Below are 22,712 nucleotides of genomic sequence, written 5' to 3' on the forward strand. Positions count from 1 at the left end.
TCTGAGGTCTTAACAAAGGATATTACAGGACCATCATGGATTTGGCCTTTGCCCTGAAATTATCACTTTATTTGAGAATTTTTTGCCATCTGGCTAGACTAGAAACAGTTTTATTTTCAACCATAGAGAGTTGTGGCATCTTAATATGTCCTCCAAATTTCTATGGAAAACTGAACAGTTGCATTTTTGGCTTGCCTCTCTATTTATCTGAGTACACCAATCTAAAAGACTTTTCAACATTTTTTTCAACATTCTGCCTGCAAATTTTCTTAACCAGGTCCATCAGTTCATGTGGCACATTTTCTCTTTTCCACATGACTATAGGTGACAATTGCGCTAAACTTCCCATTGCCACCTAACAAAGGTCTTCTTTCCTCCCGTTTTCAATACAGTTTTGCTCTCAACAGATTCCTTGAGGCCCATCAAGCTTCTGCTAACAATTTCTGCAAGGCTCTTGTAGCCTCTGCCCGCGGCCCAGACCCAAAGCTAATGCCACATGTTTTAAGGTTTTGTTAGAGCAGAAACTCACTACAAGGTTTTAAAAACCTGCTCCATGAATCTACTGATGTGCAACAAATCTCCCAATACTTAATGTCTGAAAACAACGAACATTTTATCATCACTTACGGTTTCTGTGGGTCAAGAGCCTGGAAAGGGCTTCCCCGGGTAATCCTGCCTTGGATCTCTCGTGTGGCTACCATCAAATAGTGGCTGGAGCTGGAGCAGTGGAGGGGTTGCAGCAAATCAGGGGGGTGAGGGGGCCGGTGGCCAGGCGTCTCTCTCCTTCCTCATGTAGTCCCCGCGCTTCTCCATGAAGTCTCTTTACAGGAGCTAGCTAGCTTGGGCTCCCTCACAGATGACGCCTGGGGCTCCAGCCTGAGTATTCCGGCAAGCAAGGCAGGATCTGCATCACCTTCTCTGCCTTCCCTTCAGAAGTCCTACAGCATCACTTCCACCACATTCTATTGGGCAAAATCATCAAAAATCCTGCTCTGTTTCAAGAGATAGAGCATCAACCCCAGCTCTTGATAGGAGGAATATTTTTTTAAAAACTGCGGGTGTATTTTCAAGCTGCCACATTTAATAAGTATAAAGTTGCAACTGAATTACTTGTTTTCTATTTTATTAAAGGAAATAGGTAGGTAGATTCATTCACTCATTCCATTATTCATTTATTCCTACTCCCTAATCCTCTCTGTATATCCTGTTGGTGGACTGATCACATTGCTTTCAAATGACCTGCTTTTGTATCTGTCTCTCCCCTTACACTGTTATATCCCCGTGGGTAGATGTTTTATTCATCTTTGTATCTCCATTATACAGCGCAAAATCCTACACATATAAGATGCTCAAATAATACATGCTGACTAAATGGATGAATAAATTAATAAATTGCAGTTCTACCTTGTTTACAAATATTGAAATGCAATATTTCCTATTAAGTAATGAATCATCAAAAACTGTTTCTATTCCCTATTGCCAGAAAATTGTGTTCCTATTAAGAGAAGTCAATGGCACCATTCGTGTTTATACTGGCTTTATTTTACAAGTGTGCATTTTTACATGATTTTTGTGCCACTTTCGATATAGTCATTTACCTACACATAGATGGCAGAGAGGGTACACCTTGCCTCAGAATCCAAACAACTGAGACAAATACCAGAAATACTCCCGGGAGCAGGTTAACTGAATCCCAGCACAGCACTGGCTGCCCCACATGGGGAAAATGGGGAGGCCGCAGACTGTTGAGACAGCGGCGGCAGGAGCAGAAGAAGCTATCATGGCAGAGGTATGGGCCTGGTGGGGAGAGTCACAGAGTTCTGCTGTAATTCTGAGTATACATCCATCTCAAGGAGACTGAGCTAAGGAAGCCTCAGGGCTTAATAAATCTTTAAGCACAAAAATCAGATGAATAAGAAGCCGGGTGGTGGGAAAGATACACAGCTCCAAGACACTTGACTGTTAGGAATAAGACAATACGGCAGAATATAAAGCTGGGTTCCTCCTCTTCAGAAGAAATTCAGGGGATGGAGGAAATGAGGAGGAAGGACACACTAATTATGCATGTTTGGGGCCTGTGTGGGGAAGAGATGTCAAGGAGGGACAAAAACAAGAAAGGAAATAAAAGAGGGCACTTAACATGATGAGCACCGGGCGATGAATGGAAGTGTTGAATCACTATATCATACACCTGAAACTAAAATTACACCATACATTCACTATACTGGAATTAAAATAAAGAAAATAACTAAAAGGCCAAGATAATGATTTTAGCAGAAGGAGACGATGGAGATACGCAGATTCCCTCTCCGAACCTCCACACCCTCACCTAAATTCCAAGTTCCTCCCGAGATGAGGATTGGTTCTGGAAGCTGCCACATGGTCACCATCACTGAACAGGAAAGATCTGGATACCAGCCACTGCAGCTCTAGAGCTTAAAGGCAAAATAGGGTGTTTTATTGTTGTTATTGTTTTTAACTCTGTTATATAATGATCCATTAAAGCAGGTGGATCAGTTTGGCTAGTCACTCATGTAACTGTTTGGCTCCGTCTATCAGCTCATCTGTTTGCCCCTGAAGGATGGTATGAAACAACTGTTGAGGAAAAACACCTACAGCAGAAGACATTTTCCAAACTCCTCTTGCTAGCAGCAATAGGACCTTGTGTTTTCCCACGGGTTGTGTAAGTTCTGGGATTGGTTGGGTGAGCCCAGTAGGTTCATGGAGAAGGGTATTGAGAAGCTGAGAAAGAGCTAGAAGTGGTGAGAGATAAACAACTGTAAAATTAAAGTGCATTTTTTCATGAAAAATTCTTGTTTGTTGAGAATTGTCATTTGTTCCTCACCCTTAAAAAATCCATTTATTTTTCCCTATTCAAAAGTTATATGCAGAATTATCAAAATTATCAAAATAAATGGATTGCATTTATAACATTCCTTTGGGAAAAACTGAACCTTATCTCAAAACACATCAAATGTTGATACCATGAAAACTAATTCTGTTTGCCATGAACGTGATTGAGGTGAGGTTAGCAGAGCTCCCCACAGTACTCTGAGATGGAGAAGTTACACAGGTCAGAGTCACTGGAGGACATCGTAATGACCTTAGCACTCACATCATTTGATTTCAGTCTCTGATCAAAATGGTGCCTTAATCAAGTTTCCTATTTTTTCCAGCCTGTTACACAATGGTCCATGAAGGCAGGTAGATCAATTTGACCAGCCATCCATGCAACTATTTGAAAACAAAATTTACAGTTAATTTGCAGAAGTTGGCATCATGTAGATACAATGTCTGAGAGCCAGTTCGGAATTTACTGTACAACACCATTTCCCATACTATAAATCTTTTCCAGTGAACAAAGATGAAAAAATATCAAGTCTTTAATTGGATTTAAATGAGAACCCTTTTTATTTCCTTATACACACTTCAATCAAAGAACCTAAAGGCACTAATGCCAAGTGAGTTATTTTATGCTTGCATATGCAAGCAACTCAGTTTTTTCCTACGTTTTGGAATGAGAACTTCGAAACACTTCTAAGCTTCACCATATATTTAGTCGAGATGTGCCAGACAACCGCAGAGATAGAGTTATTTTCTTGGCCAACACAGGATGGATGGCATGTGATTCACCATACCTTTTACTGTAGCAACAAGCTGCAGAGACTGAAACAAGGTGGGAATACTAAATTTATGAGAAAATGATGCTAGAGCTCAGTATATCCAGAATTTGATAATTATGAGTTGGAAAGCAATCAAGTTCTAGTATTTTGAACCATAAAAGCAAGATAAGTTTAAAAGCAGGATTCTAAGGGCGCCTGGGTGGCTCAGTCGTTAAGTGTCTGCCTTCGGCTCAGGTCATGATCCCAGGGTCCTGGGATCGAGCCCTCCATCGGGCTCCCTGCCCCGCGGGAGGCCTGCTTCTCCCTCTCCCACTCCCCCTGCTTGTGTTACCTCTCTCAGTGTGTCTCTCTCTGTCGAATAAATAAATAAAATCTTTAAAAAAATAATAAAATAAAATAAAAGTAGGCTTTTAAATTTTATGTCTCAGTAAGTTTCCCACTAAGAATAATACTTAGACAATGAATGTACGTATATACCATTCAAAATAAAAAGGGTTAGATTTCAAAACAACCATGAGATATTTTTCATCAAAATCAAAAAAAGAATGGCAAGAATAAGCTGAAGAGGTACTCATATATTTCTGGCAGCATGGCATATTGGCAAAACCATTTTTGAAGGTATTAAGTATTGTGATCCATTAAAGTATTTGTACTGTTTGGCCCAAATTTTGCAATTTGAATAATTAATCCTAAGAAATAATGTTTAAATATATGGAAGAAGATGCTTTCAACAATATTATTTATAGTAATGAGAATTGGAAACTATTTAAATGTCCCAAAATTAAGGGGAAAATTACATAATTTGGGACACAGCCAGCAATATGGAAATGGTTAAGCAAACTGTTGTACTGTTTGGGCAATAAAAGCGAAGGCATATTTTTCCTCTTTGGTAAGCTCCAAACTTACTATAAGGTGGTTATGACATAGTTACATAATTTAAATAATTTTTTAAAGTCCTACAGACCTCACCAATGCACTGGAGTGTCATGAGAGTTTCAACAGTGAGGGAAATTTACAAATAACTGAAGAGTAACCCCACCCATACCTCTTGACACTTCGATTTCTTTAGCAGTCAATGTGTTTCTCAATACGAGGGCAGCCATTTGAACAGAATTCAGTAAAATAGCTTATCATACAGTTTGTCACATAATTATATTTACTGCATGCTTGCCACCATATTAGGCATGAGGAAGAAAGAAGGATGAAATGTCCCAACCCTTCAATGGCTGCTGACAAATAATCACAGAAAAGGAACAGGCCCTGAGAACGAGCATGCCCCCAGGATAATGTGGGTGCACAAGGTGGCTGGATGAGGCAAAAGGGGATGAATAGTCTCTCTCTCTGTCGTTTCCCCAAAGGCATTACTTCTGAGCTGACACTGGAAGGACAAGCACCATTTCCTCAGGCAAGCAAGTTGAGAAAGGACATTCCAGACAGCGACCACCAAGCAAAGACAGAAGAGCAAGAAAACCACAGCAGATTCAAGGAGTTGCAACTACTTTGACAGTTGGACGGGGCATAAGGACATGAGGTTGGGATGTCACGAAGAAATCACATCATAAAGAACCTTGCGTATGGTGTCGTTGCAAGGAGCTTGGGCTTCAGTTAGGGACTCAGACAGTTTGGATCTTTCAAATCTTTCTATTTTAATTAGAATTATAAGAAAACTCAAACAATAAGGTTTGATGCATAAAACTGTGATGCATATCATACTTTCAAATTCAGTTTTTTCAATGAGAACGATGGAGCTTTTTTGATAAAGTGTAAATATAAATACAAACACAAAAATATAAGTACAAAATTTGAAGCTGGGGTTTGTGGATAATAGTTGCAATCAGATAGCAGCCTCAGCACCCAAATTATTTCTCTATTTTATTTTGATTGTGTAGAATCAAAAAAAAAAAATCCCAATTCAAAAAGCTAAGAAGGTTCACATCATAGCAAGGCTTGGGGTTTGGTTTGATTTGGGGGGCCCCAATTTTTCATATGCAATCTCAGCCTGCTCCTGAGATAAATGGAAGCTGAAAGCATCATATAAATTTTGTTTCAAATTTGAGTCACTGGGGCACCTGGGTGGCTCAGTCGGTTAAGCGACTGCCTTTGGCTCAGGTCATGATGCTGGAGTCCCTGGATCGAGTCCCGCATCAGGCTCCCGGCTCAGCGGGGAGCCTGCTTCTCCCTCTGACCCTCCCCCCTCTCATGAGCTCTCTCTCTCTCTCATTCTGTCTCAAATAAATAAATAAATAACATCTTTTAAAAAAAAAATTTTGAGTCACTAATGTATTGAACAAGTCCTATACGTATCACAAATACAGATCTAAAGATTACATTCTGCTTACTTGCAATGGGAGATTAAAGGGGCTTATGCTATAATTTACCTTTTAAGCTATCCCACTGTGTGTGGTGTGTGTGTGGTGTGTATGTGGGTGTGTGGGTGTGTGTGTGGTGGTGTGTGTGTGGTGTGTGTGTGTGTGTTCAGATGGCATAGTCTAGAGGAGACTGACTTCCATCACCTTCATCTCTCTGACTTGACACCACTGAAAGTGAGCAACAACCTTTCAAGTAGATTTGCTCTTAGAGCAGGTAGAGGAGAGGGAGAAGGGAGATGGGAGGATAGGAGAGGAGGGTGGGAGGAGAGGGAGACTCTTCCTTATAGTGGAATGTGGGTTAATAAAAGTGAAGGGCAGAGGGAAGGGGGAAAATCATCATTTTTGTAACCATTATAGTAGAGACTAATTTAAACAAAAATCATCAATGGATGCTTAATTTATATTAGAAAATTTGGTATGGGGCGCCTGGGTGGCTCAGTTGGTTAAGCGACTGCCTTCGGCTCAGGTCATGATCCTGGAGTCCCTGGATCGAGTCCCGCATCAGGCTCCTGGCTCAGCGGGGAGCCTGCTTCTCCCTCTGACCCTCCCCCCTCTCATGTGCTCTCTCTCTCATTCTCTCTCTCAAATAAGTAAATAAAAAAAATCTTTGAAAAAAAAAAAAGAAAATTTGGTATGGTGCCAGATTAGTATCTGTTCTCAAAGTGTCTTCCCGGGGACTGCTTATTAATTGCAAGAGAAACATAGTAACTTTGCAGTCAGTGAAGAAACTGGACAATATCATGACCAGATGACCAAAATTAATGTCAAATGCCTCTGGATGGGATGCCCTGAGAAGGACACAGCATCCATGCAGGAGTTGTCCAACTGAATCTAATCAAGACAAAGTATCATAAAACTCACATTGAGAAACACTTTATAAAACTAATGGCCTATAATCCTTTAAAAAAAATGCCAATGTCATAAAAGACAAAGAAAAGCCGAGGAACAATTCCAAATTAACAAACTAAAGAAACATGACCCAAGGAAATGCAATACATGGTCCTGTACTGTGTCCTGTACTGGAGAAAAAAAGATTCTGTAAAAGACATTATTGAGACAGTTGATTAATATGACAAATGGAATATAGATTAGATAACGTATTATGATTCCATAAGAGAATATCCTTGATCCTAAGAATTACACACTGAAGAATTAAGGAGTAAGAGAGCAGGGTATAAACAACCGATTCTCAAATGACTCCGAAAAAATGACCACAGGTGGGTGTGTGTGCATGTGTGTGTGTGTGCACGCTTGTGTGTGCTGAAAGTTAACAGGTACAGACAAAAATTGATAAACCAAATACTATTATAATTACAGAACCCAATTATGATTATATTACTTATATAGAACCCTATTACTAAATTATTTATATATTATTATTTATATAGAACCCGATTACTAAAAGAAATTTAAGAGCTAAAGGTGTTTTTTAAGATTTTATTCATTTATTTGTCAGAGAGAGAAAGAGCACAAGCAGGGGGAGCGGCAGGTAGAGGGAGAAGCAGGCTCCCCGCTGAGCAGGGAGCCCAATGCGGGGCTCGCTTTCAGGACCCTGGGATCATAACCTGAGCTGAAGACAAATGCTTAACTGATTGAGCCACCTAGGGGTCCCAAGCTAAAAGAGTTTAAAGTGGTTTTCCGTAAGGACCAGAACTGGGAAGGGAAGGAGTAAGGAAAGGATTTAGTGCCTTTCCGTACCATTTGGCTTTTTAACCATTTAACAAAAACAAGAATTTAAAGAAAATGACAATGACTGCTCTAAGTATTGAGACTAGAGGGCCTATAAGCCAGGGAAAGATGTGACCAGCCTGTGTTTTAGGAATAAACCCCTGGGGGCATCTGGAGAGTGGATCAGAAGGAGCTGAGGGAGAACGAAAGCTTTCATGACTATTCTTTACCTTTGTGTTGTACTTTATAGTATTCTTTCACTCCACGATCTAATCTTAATTCTCACAATTTAAAAAGGCAACAATTAAACATCAGGTTTCAGAGGAAATGAGCATGTGAGTGAGAGGCATCACGCAAACCCGACCCCCGCTTAAAATCCACAATAAAAACAGCAACAGTCTGCAGCTGCCAGGAAGTTCCAGGGCACTTCGTGTTTCATGGGAGGATCGGCAGCGATCTACATTTTAATGGATCTGTTCTGTCTTCTTCCCCCAAGGTCTCTTGAGACTTTATTCTTATTAGACAATCTTACTGCGGTACCCAAATGCCAGTCGTTGTCCCATCTTTATCTTTCAGCTACCATATTCCAACGCCCCCGCCTCCCCCACTCTCACCCCAAAAAAGAACAAATGGTTAATAATGGCTTTGGACAGAGTTGTTCTCTATTCCCCCAGGATCTTTTTTAATCCTTTCCAACTTACCACCCTGTCTGCAGAAAAAGAAGAGGCAGAGTTTCCCCAATCCAGGATGTTCCTCCCACTCAGGCTACATCAGCTCCATCCACCCACCCACCCTCCTCCCTAGGAAGAAACCAAGGCAGCGGTTATGATCTTGAACCTTCCGTCTGGCCTTGGGCTAGCGCTTTACCTGCGTGGTTTTAGCTAGGTTTCCTACAGTCCTACGGAGTAGGTATTACTGTTCTCTGCACTTAGTCACGAAGAAAATAAAGCTAAGAAGGATATGGTAGCTCGCTACGGACACACGGCTAGTTGGTAGCAAAGCTAGGGTTCAAAGGCAGGGTGTGTAACTCCAAAAAGTTTATGATTATGCATTGTGGTAAAGGCGGCATTATTCCTGGGTGGTCTTCCAGGCCACATGTCCTTCATTCCTTTAGCTTTCACTGAAGGTTGAGTAGAGAAGAGAGTCTTTGTGAAGCAATAAAATGCACCTGGTTTAAGGAGGCTTTGCTTCTTGTTAAACCCGGGAGTAATGGAGTTGTCTTATCTTAGCAGTTGCTTAAATGTACAGATTCAATTCCTGGGTTTTAACTAGTGTATAAAGACAGGCCTATTCCTGAAATGCTGCGATATGAAGCATCTGAGTCAGATTATACCAGAGCATGTGCTGGGCTATTTTTAGAACAAGGCTGTATATAGGACATAGTTTTCTGGTTATGTCACAATCTTGCAGGTGTGCTTTCTATTCACATTTTGGACAAAAATAGATGCATACATGAGTGATAAAAAGATAAATGCAACTCAGGTTCTGCCCTTGAAGAGTTCCAAGCCTGGTTCCAGGCACAGAAAGTAGAAATCAAGCAAAAGAATGTATAAAAAAAAAAAAAAAAAATGACGTGATGGAGGTAGAGGAGCAGAGATAGTAGCAAATGAAGACCCCTGAGCAGCCTGCATCATTTGTGCAACGAACTCGATTAGGTGCCAGGCACTGGGAAGACCAAGATGCCCAAATAGACACAGTCCCTGCTCTCAGCGCAGGTCCACGCCCCTGGGGGCAAGCCGACCGGGTCAGACTGACGCACCAGAGCAGAGCTACACACTGAGAGAGGAGCTCCGAAGGAAGGCAGTGACTGGATGGGAGCGGATAAGCTTCCCTGACTCGGAAGCCTTCCTCTGAGGGGGTGATTCTGGAGCTGAGTGGTGAGGAAAGAGTTAAGAGGAGGCCTTACCTTAAGGAGAGCAAGGGGGCGGAGAGCATTACAGACGAGGCAATCACAGGCCAAGGCCCTGTTTTAAGAGAAATCAGAGCCTTTCCAACACATTGCAAAAACCCATTGACAGAAGCGCAGCTAGCAAGAGGGAGGAGGTACCAGTGATGGGGGAAGCGGCAAAATGAATCAAGGGAAACCTCATTAGGAAGGAGTCGCAAGGCGAGGCAGGGGACTTCCCCTGCCCTGCCACTGGTGGTCAACTGCAAATCCAACAGGAAAAGACAGGACCGTGGATTGGACGTTACTACCAGAGCAGGAGGAAGAAAGGCTTTGCTCCCACCTTGGCAACAGCCCAGCCAATGAGAGACAGTCACAACCCAGCCAATGAAAAGCCACTATACTTCCAGCTCCCCGTTTACTCCAATGGGTTTTCCGTTTATAACGGCTTTCCCAGCGTCCTCCTTTCCTCTGGAAAAAAGCATTCCCTTCCCTCCTTCGGCAGAGTTGTCTGCGTCCCAGGTTGTACTTCTCGGCAATTCCCGAGTAAACCTGTTGTTGCTAGTAAAACAACCGGCAGTTTTATTTTTAAGGGTAACAGAAAGCCTACGAGGGCCAGCCGCTGCAGGACCTGACCACCGAAGGTAAGGCTAAGGGTGGGGAGCTGTAATGGTCTATAAGACGCTTCACGTCTCCATTTACCACTTGGGTACCATGCCCCTTAGGCAGCTGCCTTTCGGTAGCCAAGTACTGTCAGAGCACTGTAAATATCAGACACCTCACGGAAGCTTAGTCTCTTCAGTGAATACAAATCAACATTTTTGGTTCAGGTGAATGTTTTAAAATCTTTCCAGTTATGTGAAATTTTTTAACAAAGTTTTCAGACCTCCCCCCTCCCCCCCCCACTAAGAGTTGGTACTACTTTCACTAAATACTAAGAAAATATAATAATAGCTAGTATGCTTTCAGTCCGGATTTTAAATGAATTTTAACAAAGTTCATCATAGTAGCATCCATGTGTGTTTGAAAAATGATCATTCACATATGTGTGTGCCAGGTATGTGCTTTCTTCCACGTACAGGGCAAAGTTTGTGACCTATGGATTTAGGGACCACTTGTAAAAACTGTATGGCCCAGGGCTTGGAAACCACCAGTCTAGAGAAACTCTAAGGTCCCTTTCAGCTCTGAAATTCTGCTTTTCATAATTCTCAATAAGAATGGTCTTAATCCGGGGTGCCTGGCTGGCTCAGTCGTTAAGCGTCTGCCTTCGGCTCAGGTCATGATCTCAGGGTCCTGGGATCCAGCCCCGCATCGGGCTCCCTGCTCCGCGGGAAGCCTGCTTCTCCCTCTTCTACTCCCCCTGCTTGTTAAACCCGGGAGTAATGGAGTTGTCTTATCTTAGCAGTTGCTTAAATGTACAGATTCAATTCCTGGGTTTTAACTAGTGTATAAAGACAGGCCTATTCCTGAAATGCTGGGTTGGTAGCAATAGGTAGCACAGCTCTCTCGCTGTGTCTCTCTCTGTCAAATAAATAAAATCTTTAAAAAAAAAAGAAAGAAATGGTCTTAACCCTTCTATATAATGAAGCAAACAGCAAAAATGACTTCTCTTTTGGCTAACACTGCATCTAAAATCTTTCAGAACACAAAGCCAGTTGGGAAAGTCTGCTTACGTTGACCATGATTTAGTGAGATTCTAAACATGTGTGCTCTGCAGCTGATTAACAATTCTCTTTAATGTGTTTTTTAAGCTTCCTGAACCTCTTAACCTCAGCTCTTCGGAACCTTGATGTCATCCCGCCTTGATCTCTGTGTTCACATTTTCTCTGTGGGCTTTGCTTTCAGAAGGAGCCCTTTTCATGAAATGGCCCAAACAGCTACAAGGCTGGCATCCTCCAGCATTGCCATTCCAGAGAAAAACCAGATTCATATTTCCAATAGTTTCTATAAAAAAAATCCCTGCGTCAAGTCTCTGACCTGGATTATGTTCCCAAACCAATTACCGTGACCAAGAAGATGGTCCAATTGTCCAAACCAAGTGCCTCCACCCATGCACTTGAGAGTGGGGGCGGGGTGGTGACCAAAAGAACCAATAGTCCAAAACAATGCCTTTTATGTCCTTCTGGACTTTTTTTTACTGCAAAGGAGAAAAACCCAATTTATCCAGTTTTAGCAAAAAAAAAAAATCTTAATTGGCTCATATAACTTAAAACCCTCCAATACTAGTTTGGCCTCTGGCACAGCTAGATTCAGGGATTCGGTTAATGGAATTCTCAATCTCTCTCTGTCCTTTTTGCTTTAGTTTTGCTTTCATTATCAGGCATGCTTTCTCCACGTCGAAGTCTGTATACTCGTTCAGCAACCCCTGACGTACATGATCTTAGCTCCTGAACTTTCCAAAGGAGAATGACCCTCTCTTCCCCTCCATATTAGACTTTGAGGAAAGGCCCAGAATAGTGCAGCTAGGGACATACGTCTGCCCAATGACAAGTCACCTCGACCAGCAGGGCATGAGTTACTCTGCCTGGAAAGCTTAGAGTTCTTGTATTAGTAATCTGAGTAAACACTTATGCAGCACTTGTAACCACCAGACACTATATTCACATATGTTAAATCACTCAATTGAAACTATAACACAGAAGCTAGGTGCTCTCAATATCACCATTTGACAAATGAAAAATTGAGGCACAGAGAGGCTGTCAGTTTCCCAAGGTTACCACAGGAAGTGTTGATGCTACGATTCAGAGGAGGCATCTCATTCCAGAATCAGTGGACTCCTGAAGGACACTCTAAACAAAAAGGTAAATAATTTCAGACAATGACAAGTACAATGACGAAAACCAAAGAGGTGGTGTAAGCATGCCTTGATGTGTGGAGGTTCCATTTGATGGGAAGTCAGGGAAGGTCTTTCTGAGGAGGTGACCCTCGAGTTGAAACTGCAAGGATGAAGTGTGTGGGAACAGTGTTCAGGCAGGTGGAACAGAATGTGCAAAGGCCCGGAGGTGGGAGTGTGTTTGGTATATTTAAGAAACAGCAGAACAGTCAGACAGACTGAAGAATGAACAAGGGGTGGGGGTGTGATGGGCACCAAATCAGAGAGTCAGTCAGGGGCCAGGGCATGTAGAGCCTCAAAGGCCATGGGACACAGTGTAGGTTTTACTATAAGTGGATAGGAAGTCACTAAAGCCCCTGGAGGGAGTTAATTCAGTCATTTCATAATCACCGAGCATGGGCCATAGGGGTAAGAATAGGAGCAGGGGGTAAGAGTCTCTGGGGTGTTCTAGGGGGACAAATGGGCAGAATCTTCTCTCCAGAACTTATAAACCAATCCTATGTAAGTGCATGAAAGTCCTTTTTGGAGTTAATATGTTTTGAAAAAGCAGTTTTAATAACCCCGCTTCCAATAGCTAGAGTTTCTTGACCTGTTAACTGGTGCTAATTTTAATGTTGACTGACACAGATCTGGTCTTCATGTTTATGGAAAATGGGTTGTGTTGACATGACTGCCTTGCCCCCTTTTAAGGAACTGTCCTCACTGGTGGTGGTGGCCTTTGTGGCCTCTACTGATTCTCTTAGGTCTCCCTCATTTGAGAGCCTCCCTTGTTCCAGCCTTCTCCTTTTTACAAACAGAGCAGTCTTCTGTGTTGTTTGATAGAATTCTCTGAACCTGCTTGAGCTGAGAAATCTCTTTCTTGCTAAAGTGTTAATGGATTCTTTTTCTTAGTTAACCTATTTATATTGGAATAGCACAATTAAGAGAAACTGCTTTAAGCCTGGATGAGTGCTCTAATGCTAACAACTTTAAGAATTATGGCAGGATAAGGGGTGGTGGGTGGGGTTGTCACTGGACCCTTTCAAATAGTAGTCACACTGCATGGCTGCTATCTATATCCAGAAGGATGGTAGCTCACCCTTTAACCTGGTTCCAGGAGCAGCTAGAGAAATTGTAGCTCTTATTGGGATCCATTGACCCTTGTAGTCCAAGTCTCCTCCTTGAGCTACTGTGTGTGTGTGTGTGTGTGTGTGTGTGTGTGAAAGAGAGAGAGAGAGAGAGAGAGAGAGAGCGCATGCATTTAAATTCACAATAAAATTGACTTTTTTGGTATCTATTCTGTGAGTTCTAACACTTGCATAGATCTGTGTAATCAACACCACAATCAGAATGCAGAATAGTTCCATCACTCAATCCTCTCCCCTCGCTCTAACCTCTGGCAAATAATGATCCATTCTCTGTTGTTATATGTATACATATTTGGAGAATGTCATATAAGTGGAATCATACAGTATGTAACTTTTTTTTTTTTAAGATTTTATTTATTTGACAGAGAGAGACACAGTAAGAGGGAACACAAGCAGGGGGAGAGGGAGAAGCAGACTTCCCACTGAGCAGGGAGCCCGATGCGGGGCTCGATCCCAGGACCCTGGGATCCTGACCTGAGCCGAAGGCAGGTGCTTAACGACTGAGCCACCCAGGCGCCCCAATATGTAACTTTTTGAGACTGGCTTCTATTCTGCGTGATTCCTTTGAGATGCATCCAAGCTGTGGCCTGTACCAGTAGTTCCTTTTTATTGCTAAGTAGTATTCCATTGGATGGAGATTTATCCATTCACTCATTTGAAGGGCATTTGGATTGTCTCCCATTTTTGGTGATTATGATTAGAGGTGCACACAGCTTTGTGCGAATGTAGGTTTTCCTTTATCTTGGGTAAATACCTAAGAGTGGGATGGCCGGCTCCTATGATACATGTATTAAATAGAATAAAAATAATTGTCAGAAATTGTCAAACCATTTTCTTTTACTCCAGAATAAGTGATGCTATAGAAATGGCTCTTCTGGTGCCCCTGAACTCATTCCTCTAAAGGCAAAGCAAAAGAGTAATCCTTTCTTCACAGAAGCAGACAGTGATCATTTGTCTTACTCAGGGCTTATTCCTATTCACTGCTGTGAGAATTCACCCCAGGGAAAAGCAAGCACTTGGAGTGTTTCTACACAAAAATGCGCTGACTTTGTGTTGAGCCGCAAGTGGGTGTTGCTTAGATAGAGCTTAGGTGGGGGCACTGTCTGGGTCTACAGAATCAAGCGGAAACCAGAGTGAAACTGTGCGGGAGGAACTGGAGACTCGAATGCTTTCTGCCTAAGCCCAAAGATTCTGCAGCATAACACTTGGTGCATATTAAGCAAGCAGCAGAAATCGGGCCTGAATCCTTGTCTACCACACAGTATCATGAAAATGGAAGCAGATAAAATGTGACCGTACTGTAGCATTTCTGCTGTTGGTTGCCTCTCCTTCTGATTGGTCTGAGTGCCCAAAACAATTCCTGCAAGCCTGCATTGCTGGGGATTCAGATTAGCCGGCATCCAACCAACCCTCTAATGGAATCCATCCGCAATTGCACACAGCGAGGGGTTAAGCAAATCTTAGGAAAAGCTTTTTACTAATCACAGAAAAAGCCACACTTTACTTAAATGTTAGCATGTCCCACTGTGTTAAACCAACTGAAATGAATCCGAGATAGTTGTATCGAGGCTATATACACATTTCGGAGGTAGTTTTTGTTAAATTTTTTTGATTTATTTTTCTTATTTAAATTCTATGATACCACAACTTTAAATCACTCTTAGCACAATTGTAAAATAGAAAAATTGATGTATGTGTAAAGAACATAATGGATCAAGGATCCCATCAGACAAACCTACAATTATAAGAATTATGGTGAATGATAGTAGCAATTGAAGAACCTCAAAAGGCTTTCTGGCTTGTCTTGGATGACCACCCAAAAGTTTCATTGCTTAAGCAAACATTCTGTCTCTGGAGCCTGGAAAAACTGGACTGGAACTCTTATGAGAACATCTGTTTCTTCCTTTTGGTTTGATGACCAGTGTTCCCAGAACAGCTTCTCTCAGGGTATTTCGCATTTCTGCTCTATAGCCCCTCCCAGAAATCAGAAGTTTAGAGCTCCTGCAACTGTTAAAAACCAATCATAAAATGGCCACTCACATGGTTGAATGTAATCTTGCTAGTCCCTTTTCTCTCTCCCAAAATGTCTAGACACAGCTAACTTCCCTGAAGTTTCTCCCCATTCCTCCCAGGTGGCTTTCACCTTTCTCTTTTCTAAAAAGGAACCAGGGCAAGGTGTTCATTCTTTCCCTTTTCTCTCCCCCTCCCCCCACCCACCCTTGTTTTTCACTGTTTTTCTGGAGTGCCAACAGTAGGTGGGGATTTGTAGTCACCCTCGTTTGGCATGCTCTCTGCTTCCCCTGAAGGCCAGTATCCGAGCAGCCTATATTCGAGCATCACTCCTGTAATATTTAACCCTCACTGGCTTATTATTCGATTTAGATTTGTTCATGTCTTTTTCCTCTAATAGACCAGCCTCATCATGGACCTGGGCATGTTCATTCAGTTTCTGCATGGCCCTGACTATCTAGCAGCATCTTACAAACAAGTAGACTCTCAAGAAATATTTATTGAATGATTAAATTCATTCATTCAACAAATACTTAGCACGTACTGTGTGCCAGGTACTATTCTAGGCACAGAGGAGACCAGCGGCACACCATGAAAATAAGACTGCTGCCTCAGGGAGCTTACAGTCTGGTGAAAGAGAAAAGTCTGAGCTCTTGTGACTTGCGTATGTTAGACATTAAAAGAATTACTTTGTCCCAATACAGAATATTCAGCCTCGGGTGCTATTTCAGTCATATAGATCTAATTGAGGAGTGGCAACCCATATAGATGTTTCCTGTTTACCATGTATGCATCATTCTGACAAAAGCAGTACTAACATTGCCGCATCCTATCCAAGAACCACATACAGCTCTACCTGAACACTTTAGTAGATTGCATTCTATCTTTAGGTCTCTTTGACTTCTTAAATATCCAAAATTGGTGTGGATTGCTCATTGAAATTTTGAAATGGTAATTTTTAGTCACCAAGTGGGAATGAAAAATGAAAATGATTGCTTCAAGATCCTGCAAGATGTTGTGCTATAATTACATACCAGGTTTAATCATGGTCAAGTCTGACACATACATTCCAACATTCTGTTGAAATTAATTGAAGTAAAATATTTGTGGGTCTTTTCCCTCTTTTCTTCTCTTTACATTTATAATTCAAAAGAATGAAAGGAGCCTGATTGCTAACTAAAGAGAGTTCACTAGGTTGCCTTTTTTGTTGTTATTAAAGCTGCATAGCCACAAATTACAGTTACTTGTCACCTGTCTCTACCTTCAGTAACATTACCTGGTGATCAAATTGCACTAAGGGATGCTATTTTTATATAATGCCATAGGGCATATGCATAGAAGTTTTTCACATCTGACATGCAACAGAAAGACATTAGGACTAATTCCAAATGAATCTTTTTGTTTAACCAATTCTTAACTCATCTTTTAAACGTACCAGCTGCCTTGTATAGTTGACCCATTATAATTCTTAGAGGTCACTGTATGTCCCATTTACCACATAAATAGCAGTGTGATGGTCTAGAGCAGTTCAGTTTCTTACTTTCCTTATATGCCTTCTTTCTGGTGTAAAAGCATTAAGGAATTTTGACAAAATGATAAGCTGCTATTTAAAGTCCTCACTTAGGAGATCGGAATGCAGGGCATTCAGAAGAAATGTACAAACTATGCATTCATGCTACGTTAGAGCCAACAACACTGAGCACTTTTTAAAAGCAGGAACAATTCATATTTAAAATGTTTCTGACCTTGATCACCTTGACAATAGAGGCGATTATCAGAAAAGTTTGATACTCTTTAAGATGCTTATACAGTCTTATAGGAAGCAAAATATCCTGGTGATAACTAAAAACATTTCATTACTGTCCAGATGTTTTGCTTTTGTAATGCCAAACATCTGGATTTTAAGAAATATTTGGATAATTGAGTGAGCTTTTAAAGTGTTTTGTTTTTTTTTAATGTGAATTTGTGCTTGCTATCCTGTGGTCATAGCTTCATAGTCAACATCAGAACATGACTATGTTGTAGTTTTATATTGTAATACCAGAACACAATCTCTAAGTCTATCTGGGAGAGATTCCTTTCCCAGGTAGAATCCTGATTTCTGAAGAAATTGCATCCAGTTGGATAAGGGATGTTTATAAGAATAATACATGGATAAGTGATCTTTATCCAATTAAGCTGATATTTTACAGGAGGAACCTCGCAAAGCCAGGGTTACACATCTAGATGGAATTGAAGGAAGCTTAGTTGAAACTCAAGGAACTGGAGAGTGAGCAAGGGGGTTATAAAGATTCACAAGATCTATGTGTCACCTAAAACAGCAAAACTATCTCCTGTATGGCCGTTGGGACACATAGTAATGATTGGCATGTACACTGAAATTTCCACTAAAGGAAATCACTAAAAATTGATGAAAAATATTAATCTCCTTGGAATTCTTGTTTGGAAGTAAAGCTGTATTGATCTAAAGATATATTAAACAAATGGAATCAAATAGAATTGTGAAGAAATTGGGGGCCCCTGGGTGGCATAGTCAGTTAAACTTCCAACTATTGGTTTCAGCTCAGATCATGATCTCAGGATTGTGAGATCAAGCCCTGCATTGGGCAGGCTCTGTGCTCAGCGCTGAGTCTGCTTAAAACTCTCTCCTCTCCCTCTGCCCCTCCCCACCATGCTTGCTCGCTCTTACATGCTCGCTCGCTCTCTCACGTGCTCTCTCTCTCTCTCTCCCTCTCCCTCCCTCTCCCTCCCCCTCCCTCCCCCTCCCTCCCTCCCCCTCTCTCCCCCCCCCAAATAAATCTTTAAAAAACAAGGAATGTGAAGAAGTTAGAAGATACAGAACTATATCAGAAGATATTTGGCATTACATTTCTCTTGAAACAAAACAGTTGATGAGGCTAGGAGAACTTTTCCCCATTTGTTTTGTATCCTTCCTTAGTTCTCTGGAGAGTTTTGTATACGTCTTATATACTGAGTTAAGTGTTTGTTTTTTCTTTAAAATTCCCAAAATTAAACAGCCAAGACTCTAGCATTGTGATTTATGAGCTGCCTATAGAGAAAGATAAAACATCTCCATTCTGCATGCTAAATGCCTCCAGGTACTTTTTTCCTCAGTTCTATCTAGATCAAAAAGTAATACAAATTTTTAAAAGCCTCCAAAAGTTCCTATTTCAGTTATTCATTTAACATATATTTGGTAATACTATATGCAAAACATGTTGCTATGTACAGAAAGGATCCAAAAAGAAAAGGAAAGGGGGATAATACTTGCAGAAGAGATAAAATGTCCCAGACACGGTGCCAGACATTTCCTGTCTGCGGGGCTATTTGAAGACATGACTACTACCTTCAGCAAGCTTATGGTCTAGTAAAAAGGTTGTTATGAGTATGCTACCCATAATCCAAGGTAGAATGTAAGTAGTGCCACGAGATAAGCACAAACCCAGATGCATATGAGAGCAGGAAGGAAACGATCACTTTCAACTGGGAAGGTCAAGAAATCGCACTCATTGAAAAATGGCTAGGATTTCAACAAGAGGAGAGGGTACTAGTGGGTAAAAGTTGGGGAATTGAAAACATTGAAAGAAGAGTTAATAATTCTTCGCAAATTTTTCCATAAAATAGAAGAGAAAGGAAAATATCTTTCTAGATATGTCTGCTGAGGCAAGGGAAACAAAAGCAAAAATCAACTGTTGGGACTACATCAAAATAAAATCTTCTGCACAGTAAAGGAAATAACAAAATTAAAAGACAACCCACTGAATGGGAGAAGATATTTAAAAACGACATACCTGATAAAGGGTTGGTATCCAAAATATAGAAAGAATTTCTATAACTCAATACCTCCCCCCAAAAAAAATCCAATTTAGAAATGGGCAGAAGACATGAACAGACTATCCAAAGAAGACATCCAGATGTCCGACAGACACATGAAAAGATGCTCAACATCACTCATCATCAGGAAATGCAAATCAAAACTACAGTGAGATATCACCTCCCACCTGTCAGAATAGCTAAAATGAAAAACACAAGAAACAACAGGTGTTGGCAAGGATGTAGAGAAAAAGGAACCCTCATGCACTATTGGTAGGAATGCAAACTGGTGCAGCCACTGTGGAAACAGTATGGAGGTTCCTCAAAAAAAATAAAAATAGAACTGACCTGTGATCCAGTAATCACACTACTGGGTATTTACCCAAAGAATACAAAAACACTAATTCGAAAGGATATATTGACCCCTGTGTTTATTGTAGCATTATTTACAATAGCCAATTATGGAAGCAGCCCAAGTGTCCATCTATTGATAAATGGATAAAGGAAATGTGGTATAGGGGTGCCTCGGTGGCTCAGTCCATTTAGCGTCTGACTCTTGATCTCAGCTCCGGTCTCAATCTCACGGTCATGAGTTCAATCCCTGTGTTGGTCTCCACGCTGGGTGTAGAGCTTGCTTTTGCCTGGGTGGCTCAGTTGGTTGGGCGACTGCCTTCAGCTCAGGTCATGATCCTGGAGTCCTGGGATAGTCCCACATCAGGCTCCCCCTGCTCTGCGGGGAATCTGCTTCTCCCTCTGACCATCTCCCCTCTCATGCTGTTTCTCTTTCAAAAAAAAAAATAAAATCTTAAAAAAAAAAAAAGATGTGAGATACACACAAAGGAATATTATTCTGCCATTAAAAGTGAAATTTTGGGGCGCCTGGGTGGCTCAGTTGGTTAAGCGACTGCCTTCGGCTCGGGTCATGACCCCGGAGTCCCGGGATCGAGTCCCGCATCGGGCTCCCTGCTCGGCAGGGAGTCTGCTTCTCCCTCTGACCCTCCCCCCTCTCATGCTCTCTGTCTCTCGTTCTCTCTGTCTCAAATAAATAAACAAAAATCTTTTAAAAAAAAAAAGTGAAATTTTGTCATTTACAATGACATGGATGAAGCTAGAGAATATTATATAAGTTTGTCAGAGAAAAACAAATACCATATGACTTCACTCATGTAGAGTTTAAGAAAACATGAGCAAAGGGGAAAAAAAAGAGACAAACCAAGAAACAGACTTTTATAGAGGGGAGTTGGGTGGGGGGATGGATGAAATAGGTGAAGGGGATTAAGAGTACACTTACCATGATGAGCAGAGTACTGTACAGAATTGTTGAATTCCTATATTGTACACCTGAAACTAATAGAACACTGTACATTACACTGGAATTAAAATTAAAAACTTTTAAAAAAATCTTTTTAAAAGGTTGGGGGATCAGGGTCCTGGGTGGCTCAGTCAGTTAAGTGTCAAACTCTTGTTTTCGGCTCAGGTCATGTTCTCAGGGTCGTGAGAACAAACTCCACGTTGGGCTCCGTGCTGGGCGTGGATCCTGCTTAAGATTCTCTCTTTCCCTCTCCCTCTGCCTCTCCCCCGCCTTAAAAAAAAAGTTGGGGGATCTGGAGGTCAGCATATGTTGATAGATGATGCAAAGTGCAGGGTAGGAAAGAAGTGGAACATGTTTGAGCAAAAAGCACAGTTTAGCCGGTGTACAGGGTACATCAATGCCTCCCAAACACACCAAACCAAAAGAATTACTTGTGTGTACGTGTGTGTACCTATGAGGAAAAGGGGAAAGATTCCTTGGCCCCACGTAGACTTACTGATTCTGAATCTCCAGAATACATTTTTGGCAGACACTTTTCTTTTTTAAATAAGCACTCGAAGTGATGGTTGACATCAGGTACATTTGGGAAACTCTGGCATGTGAGCTGTAGAATTGAAAAGGAAAGACTTGTATTTGGATTTTATTCAGGAGGCAGTCCGTTGGCAAGTAAGAATTTTCACCTCTCTGGTCAATAAACAAAATATTTCTAAATTTTCTTTGGCTGTATCCCTTTGACTCTTAAGTCACATTCTTTTAAGATATTTGGGAACTCAAGCCTATCAGGTAAATTCAACACCAGGCCCCCACATGCCCGTACTGAGCAGCTGAGATATTGAAGTGTAGGTCCCCCAGCCCGAACTGCAAGGCAGCTGCTGCATTCCGAGCTCTCACTGCACGGAATTGGGCTATGTGCTCAGTGGCATGTTTAAATAGTCCTCTGAAGGCACTTAAAAACAGTTTTATATTGCTCGTGCCTTCCTCTGGGTTCCACTAGCAGGGACGTGGATCGAGTAGACGGGGAATGCTGTTCTGGCTTGCTCCGTCTTTCTCGAATGTTTAAGTAGTGAACACTCATGAGCTATTGGGGAATGGAGGGACAAAATGAAAAGGCACTGGTGCTGGGTACAGTCGTGTTTTATTAATGAATGCCCTCGTGTCTGTGTCCTGACATGGCTACCATGCTTTTTATCAAAGTGTTTTTATTCTCGTTAGCAAAGGACCATAGGACATGGTGGTGTTTAGAATGCCCAAGGACAGGACCTTCTCTTTTCCTTTTGTCTTGTTATTGTCTTCCTATTTTATCCTTCCTGACCCACATCCTTTTTTCCTAAACTCTCTCCTTGGCTCTACCTTCTAGAACCAGCATCTCCCTGCCCCTCTTCAATCCCATGCTGCTTCCCATTGTTCCACCAGCTGAACTCATTCTCACACCGCCAGAGCCAGGACCTGACCTTACTCACTCCCATCTGCTCTGCTTCTCACTGTTGCCCACCAATCCTGCCAGCCCATTGCTAGCTTCTCTTTGTATGACTCCTTGTTCCTTCCTTTTGCGCCTTTTTGTGTTCAGCTGTCCAGTCTCCTTTTGTGTCCGTGTTTCCTTCAGTATCTCTGCTTCTTCCCTTCCTGCTCTTCCACTATCCTCCATCGGCTCTAAATGCAATACCATCACTAAATTCTGGGTAGAGGTAAGATCGGAGTGGGTAGGAACAGAGAGTAAGAAGGGAAGTAGTTAAAGAGCACAGGTCCCTGGGCTCTGCTGCCTCATTCCAAATCCAGACTCTGTGATTTTTGACAAGCTAGTGCCCCTCCCAGCCTCGTCCTCCTCTTTAAAATGGATCTGCAGGCAGATGTAGGGCTACTGTGAGGATTGACTGTGTTCATGTGTATCAAGCACCTAAGACAGGGCCTGGCACATAAATATCATAGGTGTCCATTATCATTTGTTTCTTTGTTCCCGACGTGTAACTTTGCCTTTTTCCATCACATTGATATGTCTCTCTGCACATTTACCAGGTTAAAAAATTAGCATATTATTTGTTTAAAAATGGATATAGTTTTAAAATACTCAATTC

General features: G+C 41.7%; 1 long non-coding RNA gene across 1 annotated transcript in view; it reads left to right on the top strand.

Annotated features, from left to right (window-relative positions):
• Nucleotides 1-10,044: 10,044 nt before the first annotated feature.
• The window catches only part of LOC135364440 (uncharacterized), a 37,370-nt gene continuing 24,702 nt past the window's right edge, over nt 10,045-22,712 (top strand). The window contains exon 1 of the long non-coding RNA XR_010411550.1: nt 10,045-10,189. This is a non-coding gene — a long non-coding RNA (uncharacterized LOC135364440). The remainder of the gene's footprint in view (nt 10,190-22,712) is intronic.

The sequence above is a fragment of the Mirounga angustirostris genome, unplaced genomic scaffold (assembly GCF_029215605.1).
Source record: "Mirounga angustirostris isolate CCGP_5_RB_7025 unplaced genomic scaffold, mMirAng1.0.hap1 SCAF_5, whole genome shotgun sequence".
Taxonomy (NCBI): domain Eukaryota; kingdom Metazoa; phylum Chordata; class Mammalia; order Carnivora; family Phocidae; genus Mirounga; species Mirounga angustirostris.